Here is a 13678-nt window from a genome sequence, read left to right on the forward strand (position 1 = left end):
GCAGCCCTTGGATCGAGGGCCAGACACTTTGTCAGTGCCACAGTCTAAACATACTCTTAATGGAGATGGAAAAAATAGCCCCCGATTCTAGCTTGTAGAAATAAAAAGGGTCTTATAATGCAAAGCATCTGACAACCTTAACTACATCAATCTATAATATCTTGTATAAATATACTATGCATTATATTAAGATACATATACAATATTTCTTTGTCTCTGTTCTGGTAACATTACAAACAGGACGTATTTGTTCCTGTTTGTAATGTTACCAGAAAAAAAACAAAAACAAAAAAACAAAAACTTACAAACTTTAATTTCTGTATAGCGGGGATCTACATTATTTGTTAAAATCCACAGTTAAGTCATTCTCAAAACAAGTTATATATAGCTACCACAATACAAACATGCTGTTGCTTTCCTGTTGCAGTGCTGTAACTGATTTCCTTCTTTAATTAAGTTATAAATATGACCTCATTTCTCACGGGAATATAAATATCTTGTATACTTTCCCAGATGACAACATATAATTCTATTTCTGCAGCAGTGACATCATTTCTGAACAATCATTAGGTTATAATTGTAATTTTTAATACCATAATATATGTATAACCACTTTATAAAACTTACAAGCTTTAAAACCTTAGATTTTATTTCAAATCTTCATCTTCAATTCTTAAAGTGAATTTTATGTTTGTGAAAGGTGCCAGATTGATGCACACAGAGACTTTAAGTCAGTTTGTCTACAGAGAATGGACAGCAGTATCACTTTCTCAAAACCATCACACCCCTTATCACTGTAAACACCAAGGAATATTGGTGCTTGTTCATTGGATGCTTGTTCAGCGCCCACCCCAGCAGAGTATTTAAGCATACAGTCAACCTTAAACACATAGTGGGCATGTGCACACATTCATTAATGCGTCATAATTAATGCATTAGTGCAGATGAACACTTTTTAACAGAATGTTAATGCACATTAGACTAAATCTACTGCGCATTAGCACAGTTTTTGCCAGCTGCACTAACGTGCAGTAGAATTAGCCTTCTTCTCTTAAGCATCTCATGTACATGTGCCCACACAGACCTAGCACAGGTATTCACATACATCCAGTGAAGTAGGGATGCCAAAATCACCTGGCCCCCTGGGCATGAGACAGACACAAGAGCAGTATATACCCATGAGCCAAATGTCTGACACCCTTGCAGTAAAGTATGAGTTTAAATGTATTGTTTGAATAGATACCAGTCTTTAGCCCTTCTGTGAACGCCACAAACAAGTATATCAATTTTTGTCAGGTATAGTAGTTTATTTTTGGATATCCACACAATGGAAATCAGACTAAGACAATATACAAATTGACAGACAACCTATTGGCTTTCAGTCCATACTGGACTGAGTTCACATTTTGCCAGTAACCTATGAAAGGAATAAAATTTCATTATCTAACCTCTAGGCCACTGATATCCCATTTACTTGTAGTTTACAGTGTCATTAAATGTAATAATGCAGCAGCTTACTATAAAGTAAGATCAAACATAGGACTGAGGCCCATGGAATCTAATTTTTTTTTTTTTTTTTAATAAGTGATGCCCACTCTAGAACCTCATGTTGTACGATTACTATGCCATCATTATTTAGAAAAAAAGTGTGTAAAATATTTATTTATAATACTCTAGACAACTGCAGTTTAGTTTTATTAAGTCATTAATAACAAAATACAGTTCTAATACAGTATTAGGAACAAAGCAGTTAGATCATGGTCAGATCATTCATTCCCCTAGTCCAGTAGTGGCCATCAGCTGCTTCAAAAAAGAGAGACACTACAGTGGAGAGATACAAGCAAATCTACCCCATGCAAAGTGTCCTCCTAGTCCTCAACAGTTAGAAACTGATTCATGTCCAGAAATAAGAGATTTTTCTAAATATTCAAAACTGATTTAATATTTACTATGGTAATTCTGAAAATTCTTGCTGCTCATGTAAATGAGCAAGTGCACAAACACAATGGAAAAAAAAAGGATTACTCATTTGCAAAGTTGATGTGGCTCTCCCTGTCGTAAATTCATGATGTAGGCATAAGAGATTACTCATCATCCAGCTTTTTAAAAAGCCTTTTGTGTTTTCAAATATCATTCACAATCTATCGTTCTCTCTTATCATTGTTGAGTAAGATGCTCAAACTACAATGCTAATGCAGTGGCATACTAGTGTTAAGAAACCCGTACTCACATTTCATATTATGAAAGTCAACATTAAGATGTCAAATGCAGTTGCTGGAACAGATAAGCTATTAACGTGGTAAAGATTATGAGGTTGAATTACCTTTATAACAGGAGGTTAACCCCATTTCCTACCTCGCACACATTCAGTTACATAAGGAACCACTTCCAGACTGCAAAAGAAACAGGAGCTTTTCCTGCCAGTGCTAACTCACATGAGCAATATACTAACATGTAAGTGTAGATCAACTCCATAGGAAACAATTTTCAAAGAAAATGTGTACAAGTCCTATATTCTGCACCCACTACAAATCATTCTGCAGATACAGATTCTGGTGCACCAGAAAAGACAAAGCTAACTAAGAAAGCTTGTTTGAATACTTCTCTCTATTTAGTACGCTTAGGATAATGTCCCACTGTAACTACTACTGTAAAGCATGATCTCATTATTATTTTATCTCTTTTCTTCTTAAGTTGTTTTGAGAAACGCTGCATGAAAAAAGGCATATAAAAATAAATTGAATTGTGTATCTGTGGAAGTGAGAAAGCTTTGCACTACAGTCATGGAAGAGTGCATTAGGCCATGTGATTATTTTGTGCTCTCCTCTGATAGAAAAAAAAAAAATGACTGACATGGTGTTAAGAAGTGGCTAAAAATGTTGATTTGCAGAATTTGAGCATAGGAATCACTACCCCTCTATGCTCAGTCTGGAGCAGAAAGAAATGGGTCTATAGACTGTCACAAGGAAAATGAAATGATTATTTTAGTAGTGATGTCACTGTTTGCCATATTATCAAAGGTGCATGCTAGCTGAAACTTAAATCTGATCTTAAAGGACTTAATTATAATATAATATTATAATATATATTCTTAGAATTTGCAAAAAAACTTGGGACTAATTCTCTGCTAAAGTAAACTGGCACAGATCTGTAGGTAGGCATCTTTTTTTAAATCATGTGCTTAGTCTATAATTTGAATGCTAAGTATTGCTTAAACTGTGTTGAATACAGCATAGTTCAAAATTTAAGCTGCGTCTCAATTTAAGCTGTATCTCTATATCATAGCACAAATAAACAAGAAACAGGACCGGTTTATTGGGAGCCAAAATTGAATTGCTTGCATTTACATCTTTGTTGCCTAAGTGATCCTCCAAAATAACACATCTAGAAATACTAAATACTCAGCTGGTGTGAATTGTCATACATCCATTTAAATCAAAGCTATGACTGTTTTCATCAGCTGAGAATCCATCCCATTTATCTTAAAATGCAAAGACAAGGGCAGAAGCAGGTTAATATCCACCAGGAGCTGATTGGGGACCCTTCTGCTATATCCATCTGAACACAACTTCCATTTTCATTCTTTAAGAATGTTTCAAAAGGAAAATGAAATTGAACTACATGTATTTTCAAATGAAATGCTATTTCCACCAGACTTACACAATGTTACAAAAACTGATGGCTGTAAGACAATGGCGGTGTCAGTAGTCTTGCATGTAAGTGATGCTTAAATATAGACTGCACATGTGAGACTGAGCGTAAATTAATTAGATTTGTGGGGTCTTTAGTTGTGCTGGCCTTCATATCATTGCAGAGTTCTTGTTTGCTTTTATTTTCTTTGTTTGATAATGTTTGACTAATATATACATTTATGGATTGTATTTGTAAATGCCACCAATATAATCACAAGAATAGAATATGTTCAATGTTTTTAGTATGATGATTCTGGAAGATTTTTTTCTTCTTTGACTTTCAGTATTTAACAAGGGAAACATTGGTGCATTGATGAATAAAGTTTCATATTTTTTTTAATTTTCAATGAAAAGCCAGATGCAGAATAATGTGACTTAATGAGGCATTTCTAATAAAATACTGCAGAAGTTAAAACAGACACATACAACTGTTTGCTCACTGGTAGCCCTATAATTTACAATAAATTTTCAAGATGGTGCTCACATTTTTTTCTACAAAAGTATTAAATGAAATGATTTCTTCTTTTTCACACTTAGTGATAATGTATTAGACTGATGAACATTTTGTATTATACTATTATTTGAAATAAGTAAAACCTAGGGCATACTGGTCCTTAATAATCTTCTTCTAATTGACTATTATGCTTTATGCAATTACTTAGCAATAATACACCCACAAGAAAAATACCATTACAGCATTAGGTATTAAATGCAAGTGTGGAGATGCTCTCATTTGAAAAAACATGCCTAGATATTTTATGCTTAGGTACACTGTGTTTGGAAAGTGGTCCTTTAATCAGAAGTCTCAATAATGCATAAAAAGAAAAAGTACGTATTATTCCTTGAAAATATCATCATTCTACCAGCTCTAGTGGTTAAATTATGCAACTTGTTGGGTATTAAATGCTCTTTTGTAACCACAAAGAAATAAGTTACCTTATCTGCATTAACATAACTCCAAATGAGGTTCAACAAATCTTTACTTTAAAACTTGCCATTATAACTTACTTGCTAATTTAATCTATATCCATCTATATGAACACACCTCAGTTTTCAGCTCTAGTAGTTCCTCCATATACTCCCCACTGGCATTATCAGCTGCAGTACATGTACCTAGGTATAAAACTGAAATCCCTTGGTATCTCTGAAGAAACATGCAAAAATGTTACACTGTATGTCAGATGTGACAAAAATACATTTCCCAGATTTGTTCTCATTCTCCGATTAACAACGATGCGACAGGAATCCAGATTTTACTTCAAAGTCTCCCACTATCAACTAGACAACATATCTAAATTCATTCTTTCAAAAGCCCTCCTGCGTTCAGATTATATATAGGAGTTGATTTAAGCATTTTGTGAATAGTGACCATGATCTGAGACAAAACTATTTATGAAATACCCTCAACCAAAATAATGGTACTGAAATAGTTTACAACATTGGAACTTTGGAAATTAGGGCTATATTAAGCTGTAAAATAAGCCTGTGTTCAAATGAACATCACCAATACAAGACCAAAGCTTGGTAAGAAATATATCAAAGTGAAATTTATGTGACTTACTTTACTATCACTGTACAAATAATTATGAAATTATTTTTAACAAACGCAACAACGGTTACATGCACTATGCTTTTCTTTCACAATACATTTGCAGTTACTTTACATGGTGAATGTATTTAATAGTCTTAAAAGTATGTCATATTTCTCAAGCTTTACAAAGCTATATTCTAGGTAGTATGGGATGTTGGGAACCTAAAGTATTATTTGGTTTAGTTTTCTTTACTCTGTAACTGCACAAAGGAATCTTAATTTAACAATTTGCTTCTGCTTACATCACCTAATATAGTACCCTTAAAGTGTTAAATTGATGCCAGTCTGAATGTTAATATCTAAAACCAGTTTGTAAAACACAGAAACTAGATAACAATTATCATTTAGTCAATAGTAATTTAAATTTATCCAGTGGTGGGAGAGGACCCTAAGACCTTGAATGTTTTATGGGGTTTTTAGTGCTAGGGGTTGAGTTTGTTTATTATTTACATTAACAGTTCAAAGCAAGATTCCTTAATTACAAAGCCAATATTGGGGGGGAGAGAAGGGATTGGTGGTTGTTTTAAAGCAAATTAATACTCTCCAAGCAAAGGTTGGGAAAAGGCAACTGTAACTACACATATAATCCCAAGTGCTTCAGGCATTTTTTAAACTCCTGGTAAAGATGAAGAATACAGTACAGACATGCATGACAACTCTGCTCTTAGCAGGGCACTGAAAGCTACTGCTTTTTTTTTCTGCTGTGTCCGTGTAGCCCAAGCATCTGTTCCCACAGCACTTCAGGAATACAGCAGGGATTTCTAAACTTTTTCTCCTTGCAAAGGTATAACTGGGGGGAGAGGGGAGAAAAACCTTCCCGCTGTGAAAAAGCACAGCTCTGTACCGCAGATTTCCTAGTTCCATTAATTCACTGAAATGGGACGAAATCAAAGCAAAGCCGATGGGCAAGAAACCTCACGTTGCAGACAGGTAATTGGGGGGGGGGGGGGGAGCATTTGACTCTGAAAGAAACGAAGCCAGACGCTTTATACTCGCTCCCCACCTTTTTAGTCATTCGACAGATGATTCCTCACTCTTTAACCTCGCCCCCAAGCCATGCAGTAAAGCGATGGGGCTCCAAACAAAACACATCTCCGGCTAGGATGGCTTTCTGGAAGTGATCGGCCACGCTCTTTATGAAAAGAGTTAGGCAGAGATATGGAGGGCCGCCCTAAAACCTCCACCCTCCTGCAGAAATTGCCGGAGGATGAAATAATGCAAAATGGGATGTGGGGAGGCTTGAAAGAAGCGACTTGACACATCCCATTGATCCTCCCTGGTGCAGGACTCACTGGGCAGGTGCAGCCCCGGGGAGTGAAATTAACCTGTTCTCGAGGCTTTGCTTGAACTTTCTCAGCTGCAGGGGGAGCGGGGGGGGGGGGGGGGGGGGACTCATTAGTTCCTTTAACTCCCCCCTCCTCGCCCTATTGCCCTCGATCCAGCCCCTTTCCCTAGAACTTCTCCCCCCCGCCCCTCCCCAGCTGGGATCGGCTACTACAGAGGCTGCCCGGTATCCCCCTCCCCTCCCCAAGGACTCTGGCATGAAGGGGCCACAAGCAACGTGGTGCTTCCGAGAGGGGGGAACCCCCCTTACACACACACACACGTACTCCACACACACGTACCCCAGCAGCAGCAGAAGGGCGGGGGAGCCGGGGCGCAGCGCACAGGAGCCCGCACATCTGGAGCCGGCCCCTCTCACCTACCTGCAGCCCCGCTTCCTCCTGGAACCGCCTAGCGATCCTCCTTCAGGCTCCGGGGGGAAACTCCAGTCTTATCGCCCTGGCATCGCTTACCAAATCCCAGTCCTCCCTCGGCATCCAGGGGCATGGATTTGTTTGGGGTTGGTTTTTTTTAGGGGGGGGGCGAGGCGCGAAGAGAGTGTGCGGGGGGGGGGTCTCCCCTCTCCTTTCAGACTGGATCTCGAAATCCAGCAGCAATCCGGCGGCGGCGGTGGGCAGAGGGAGTTGGAGCCCGCTTCGTGCGCCCGATGGAAAAGTAATCGGAAGATGCGTTTGCAGGCCGAGCGGCGGGGAAGTCCTGCAGCCCGGCGCGGCTCTGGCCCCTCGGCTGGATCGGTGCGGCCCCGATCCCGCCTTTCAGAGCAGAGGAGGGAGGCGGCGGCGGCGGCACGTCCTGCAGCAATCCCCTCTGTTATTCCATCTCTGATTGGTTTGCTTTGAATACACAACAAGCCTTCCCCCCCCCCCCCCCCCTTTGCTTCACTCCTTTTCCTTCTCCCTCCAGGGGAAGGAAAAAGTAGTGGGGAGGGCGCGATCCACCCGCGGGAATCAAATCGATCAGTCAGTCCATCCGCCCGGGCTCCTCCGGCTCGCCAGCCGGCCTCGCGGCCGTGGCGGGATCTCACTCCCTTGCAGGGCAGCCGCTGGGGCTTGAAGTCAGATCAAGCCGGGCCGGTGCCTGGCTGAGCCGCCCGCCCCGGCGATGCCCCGCGGCTCCGGCGGGCAGGGAGCGTGGCCGGGCGGCTGCTAGAGCCCTTCCAGGCGGCCTCCTGCCAGAGTTTCATCAAGACCCCGCCCGGCCCCGCACGCGCCGCGGGCTGCCTTGGAGACGTGCCCGGGAGCCCGCGCTGCCGGCAGCAGCTCCGGCACCGGCGGGTCGCAGCGCCCAGCAGAGGTGGCGGGGTCGCTCGTCCCGCCCCAGCAGGGCGCGAGAAAGACCGTCGGACACGGCGGGGACGCGGAGGAGCGCTCACTTTCACAGCTCCTCGCATGGGGGAGACTCCCCCCCAGCCCCGGCTGTACTAGGACCGGCGAGTCCCTTCGGACTGAGCGGCCCGGGGCTGCCGGCTGAGCTGCGGGGAGCCGGGGGGAGTGGAGGCAGGCGGAGCTGCCCCTGCCCCCGCGGCCGCGGGAGAGGCAGCTGCGCGGAGAGGAAGAGCCTGGCGCCGGGTGGCGGCTGCAGAGAGCGCCGCTGCAGCCCGCAGCCAAAACCTGGCCTGTGTCTCCCTCCAGAGGGAGGAGAGAGACACTGACAGCCAGGCTTGCTTCGCCTTCACGCACCGGGGAAGGAGCTGAGCGCGGAGTCTGTGTCCTGCGGAGTCCCGGGCCCGCGGCCTTGTCAAGGTCGAGGATCCGCTTCGGCTGTTGCCCCGGCGTTCAAAAATGCACTGGGGGTTCACAAACCCACCTGGGCCATACTTCCGTGTTTTCTGAAGAACATGGTTGGCCTCCGCCTCCCCTTTTCTCATCTGCTTGACACTTAACGGTACTCCCCCCTTCTCACCTTGAGGTATTTTTCCTTCTTATCCAGGAGCCAGGTATTTTGTGACCTCCAGTCACAAAAGATGCGATGGCCTATGCGTTAATGTAGGCAAGTGTGCCAGCTTCCCTGGCCAACAGCACAGGAGTTAGCGCTGCATCTGCCCTCTTCAACTACCCAGCCCAAATAGACCAAATCTAGATCAAGACTCAAACTAAAGCTTTAGGGGACACCTCTAAGATACTCCTTCAAGGTCCCAGGAGGAAGTATGAGTCTTATCACCCTTTGCACCATTTACCAAATCCCACTCCTCCCTCAGCCTCCAGGGGCATGGATTTGTTTTGGGAGCTGAAAGTGAGGTACCTTAACCACTCTACACACACACAAGCTATGCATTACAGTTATATATACAATGTAAAGGCATGTATATACACACATATCATGTACACACACACACACACAATTAAATGGGTCAAATTGTGCACATTCAGGTTGAGTACACCATATTCCAATGAAAGCAAAAAGTAACAGATTCTGGGCCTAGGAAAGAGACGAGGCATCATAAGACACAGGAACTTTGAGATCACAGCATCCATTTTGGGTGCCTGAAAAGTATTGTTGTTGTTGTGAGGCCACAAGGTAAGTAGGAGAAAGGCTGTCAGTTCTGCTGGGCTGTGATAAGGTGATGCAGTATTTACAGGGACGACATTAACTTAAAAAATCATGCCTTAATCTGTTTTGGTTTTTTTAATGCTCTACAGTTAGAATTATTGATTCATATTTAGTTTAGAGTAAGACCCCAAGCACTGAGCCAAGATTGGGATCCCACTATTCTAGGACTGTAAATGGATAGGAAAACACCAGTGCTTACTCTAAACAGTTTATAACCAGTCTGAAATAAGACAAGCAAACATCACCAGAATAGCAGGGCAGACAACAGACAGTAAAACAGAAAAGAAGTTATGATCACATTTAAAATAACTAAACAAAAAAAATTAAGAGATTTCCTGCCCTCTGATTTTTCAGGCAATTTAACTTTGTGAATAGTCCCATTGTTTCCCTCTGTGGGATATTTCATACCATAAAAGAAAAAAAAGAAGACAAAAAAATTGGTCCAGGCACTCAGAGCAGGTATACTATCTGAAACTAATTTAATTCATTTTTTTGTAAGTTGACTCCATTTCAAGTTGAAAAGCAGGCAAGCCTTCTCCAAATGTAATAGTAGCAAACTCAAGCACATCAACATCATCCTTATAAATTTTCTTCAGAGACATACTCATTTCTTGCTGTTAAACAGAAGGAAAGGAATATATTCCCCTTAGCAGATAATAACCTGGAAGTTATGTTCCTGAGTTGATTTCCTTGCAGTCTTTGGCAACCAAATAATAAGTGTTTGTCGAGACTATCTATTCGGTCCCATCCTCTGTGTCACACAGAGCCCTTCTAATTTCAGCGTATATCTGAACAGGCAAAGCCTGTGGAACATTTTGGAAGACTGGGGCCCTAATTAAGAGCTAAAATTAAATTAAAAACTATAACTAAAAGAAACAAGTTTGACAGCAATCCTTGAAGTGGTCTGTAAATGGTTGTTGAGGCTATCATTTTGTTATTATACCTTTTAGTACATGGTAGATGTACCAATATTCGTGGAAACAGCTAAACATAAGAACCTAGGACTGTAAGGTGCCTCCTGGGCCTAGTCCCCTGTATTTGTATGCAATCAGTAACCCCAGGAGCCCCCACTTCACACTCAACTAGGAGACAAAATACCTGAAACAATAACTTTCTGCATGTGTTTCACTTCTCAGGAGCACTGGCTTATGGGAGAAGTAGCAGAGAGAGCTAATGGCCCCATTCTTTCCTATAAACCAATATTCAATGGATGCCCTAGGATTATAAAGATCACAATTAGATAATGGGTCTTCAGTCTCCTTTACAAAGCAAAACAACTCAGCGTCATTATAATGTGCATGGGCAGATAGCATTGCATCCAATCCCAGGAGAATTCCTCAAGCCAAGGGAGGAATCCAATGGTGCTGTACAACCAATTGTGTTGACTTTTACAACAGCCCTCCTACAGCTAGCAGAGAGGTGGTGTGGTCCCTAAATTGCACCCATCCTCAACTGATATAATTTGTGCTTTGAAGCCCATTATATGTGCAGTGGCCCTAGAACTGAAAGAGTATAAAATACAAAAGGTGAGCTTCCCTTTTAAGTGCCTTAACATACATATTTGTGCTGTGCACTCCTGACAGTTAAGAATTTGATTCACTACATTCAGAGTTCATTAAAAGCCTCAGTATAATCCAAATGTTTACCCCAGTAAAATAAAGCTAATCAACACAAAGTATCTTGAAAAGCTGAAGGAAAATGAAAAGGCAATGGAGCACAGTTTTTCCAGGGGTCTTTAAAAAGTCTCCCACAGGCAATTATTAAAATCATGCTGCTTATTGGATTCTGAAGGAAATAAGATTTTTAATTAGAATACTGAAATCACCACTGATTTTCAGAAGCCTCCACATTACACTGAAAAGGGCAATTGCAAAGAAATAATAGAAGCAAGTCTGCTTTTCTTACACAACATGCAAACCATTCAGAAAAGTGTTATGCTGATTTTTTAATCATTCATCTTAAAATTGTTAGCATCTAAAATGACACTGATCACAAAGCTTAATGGAACCGATACAGATATTTAAGTCGAGGACAAAAAAAAGATATACATTGTTCACTTGTGACAATTTTTTTCAAGAAAACCTAGTTCAAATTGTTTTCACATAAATGTTACTATTTAGTAAGAGGTAGGACAGCTGACAAAAGCAGAAAAAAAGCAAAATAATTTGAAAATATTACAGCATAGAAAGAATCAGGAAATTAAAGCTTTTGGGCAGTCTTACACTTCGTCTATTTTAACTTCTCATTAGTATGCTGCCATTAAGTAGATAAACACATATAATTTCTCAAATATCGTTTTTTTCTTACCTTGTTAAAACTTTAAATGTGTAACAGCCTCATATTTTCCCTCATTGTGGTATCCATCTTAGAGTTCAAAGTAGGTTTACCTTGTGTCCTTGCATTTTTCACAATACTATATTTCAGTTATATTTTACTCATTACATTTTTTAACATAATTCAATAGTTGAATAAAACATACAATCACTGGAGCAGGGACTGGAACACAGATCTCCATGCATGATGGCAACTGCCCTAATGATTAGATCTGCATGCTAGTGAGTTAGAGAATCATCATTATTCTCTCTGATCCAGTGAATCTTGAATTACTGTACCATATTTTCTTGTACACAACAGGAACCTTTCCACAAGAGAATCCATTGCTGGAAATTGGTGTGTACAATAAAAGTAAGAAAATATACGTGAGAACATAGGAGTTTCTGTACTGTAAGCTTCTACCCACAGAGGTGAAATTAGCACTGCAAATGAGCACACTGGGATCCCTAGTTGCTGCTACTCAATTACTTACTGCTACTTACCAGTATTTTCAATGAAAGGTCTTTTTTTTTTTTTCCATTGTGTCTTTCAAAGTAAGATGCTTACCTTGTTCTGGGATATGTTGTATGCAGGAAATATGTATGCATATTTCTACTCAGGAGAATTGCTTCCAAAGGAAGGAGAAAAGTGGTCCCACTTCCAACCCAAAATATGCAAAGCTGAGCAGTTAGGTCAAGCAAGGTGGGAGATGTGGGTTTAAATTTCCTTAGGCATGGGAGAGAATTGAAATGGAGTCTTTCCACATCCTATATTCTGATCACTGAGCTACTTTGCAGAAGAAGAGAGGTGGCAGTACTACCACCACTGCTCTAAAAGAAAAAAAAGTGATCTCCCAATCCATTTTGTAAAGAAATGACCTATGTGCCTACCTACAGACAAGAAAAGTGTCTCTCTATACACTAAGTCTCCCAAGCCCTATAAAAAGGATAATTTAAAATACATACCTGTCCTTAGTATCTCCTGTTGGCTAGCTCCAGGCAGCTCTCTACTCACTTGCTGAGTGTTTTGGGTCTTGCAATGTGTGAAATGTATTGAAAAGCTACCTACTTCTGATTTCTGCCATGCAAACCACATAGTTTAAATTTAGGTGTTGCAACATCTAAACACCAACAGCTGTGGCACTTCTGCTTTATTTTAGTTCTAGCCAGTAGCCCAGTCACAGATCATGGTCTCTAGCTAACCAAATAATTGATTGACATTAGGATACAGCTAGGCCCTCCTATATGCACAACATCTGGTGCAAGGCAAGTCTCTTAGAGAAGATAACTTCTGTTTGACGAGGTCTACAAAATCAACTTACTCTCCTTGACAGCAGCACCATGCTGCTTGGACAGCTCACCACTAAAAGCAGCTTGGCTGCATCTGCACAGCACCGGTGGTGGGCTAATTAGCTCTGGCATTTAGCAGTGACAATTAGTTCATATTGCTTTCAATTTAGGAGGCAACCACTTCAATTTAGGAGGCACTACTTCTGAGCACCAGGATGCATAGTTATTTAAAGGGACATGACTGATTTATTACAGAATGTGTGAGGGATCAAAAAGAAAATTTTATTGAAGTAGATCAGTATTATAATCATTTTAACTTCCTTCAGTGGGGCTGACCTTAATGCTTCAGACAGAAGAGTACAGAAAGCAAAAATGCATCCATAGGGAAAACTGCTATGTTTATGAACAAGTAGTTCACAAAAAAGTCTGCTTTCTGCCACTATAAGAAACAGGATCCTGGGACAGATAGGCCTGTCATCTGACATTTCTTATTGTCCTTAGGATTTAAAAATTGTATTTAAACTCTCCCTCACAAAAGACACAAAACACTGACATTTGTTCCAGAAGATTGAAAGCTTTATTAAGCATCAGATACGGCTTTGTCATTCAAGTTTCAACACAACTATAAAAGCTATATATTAACCACAGAGAGGTGGACTTACGACACAGTGTTTTAGGAAGACCAGTGCAGCTGTGGGAATTTTTTCCCACTGGGAACATAGCCAATCTCTTTTTGATTATTACTGAAAGTTTAACTAGTAAGTTCTTTGTATCATCATCTATTTTCTAGCAGTTTGCTGGCACCCAATAACTGTTGCTGATAATTTTTTACTTCACGTTACTGTTATATTATAATATCGTGTTGAAAAGTGGATTAAATTATATTAAATTTAATGCAC

The 13678-nt window shown here is 40.8% G+C and overlaps 1 protein-coding gene across 5 annotated transcripts in view; it reads right to left on the minus strand.

Annotated features, from left to right (window-relative positions):
* Positions 1-12596, minus strand: part of TAFA2 (TAFA chemokine like family member 2) — a 373730-nt gene extending 361134 nt beyond the window's left edge. Inside the window, exon 1 of one of the 5 annotated variants that reach the window (XM_059726049.1) lies at positions 12456-12596. The gene's annotated coding sequence lies outside the window, so the exon portion shown is untranslated. Of the gene's footprint in view, positions 1-6908; positions 8155-12455 lie in introns of those variants that run through there. The other 4 variants (XM_059726048.1, XM_059726054.1, XM_059726053.1 and 1 more) reach the window with 4 other exon arrangements.
* Between the last annotated feature and the right edge of the window lie 1082 nt (positions 12597-13678).

The sequence above is a fragment of the Alligator mississippiensis genome, chromosome 4 (assembly GCF_030867095.1).
Source record: "Alligator mississippiensis isolate rAllMis1 chromosome 4, rAllMis1, whole genome shotgun sequence".
Lineage (NCBI taxonomy): Eukaryota > Metazoa > Chordata > Crocodylia > Alligatoridae > Alligator > Alligator mississippiensis.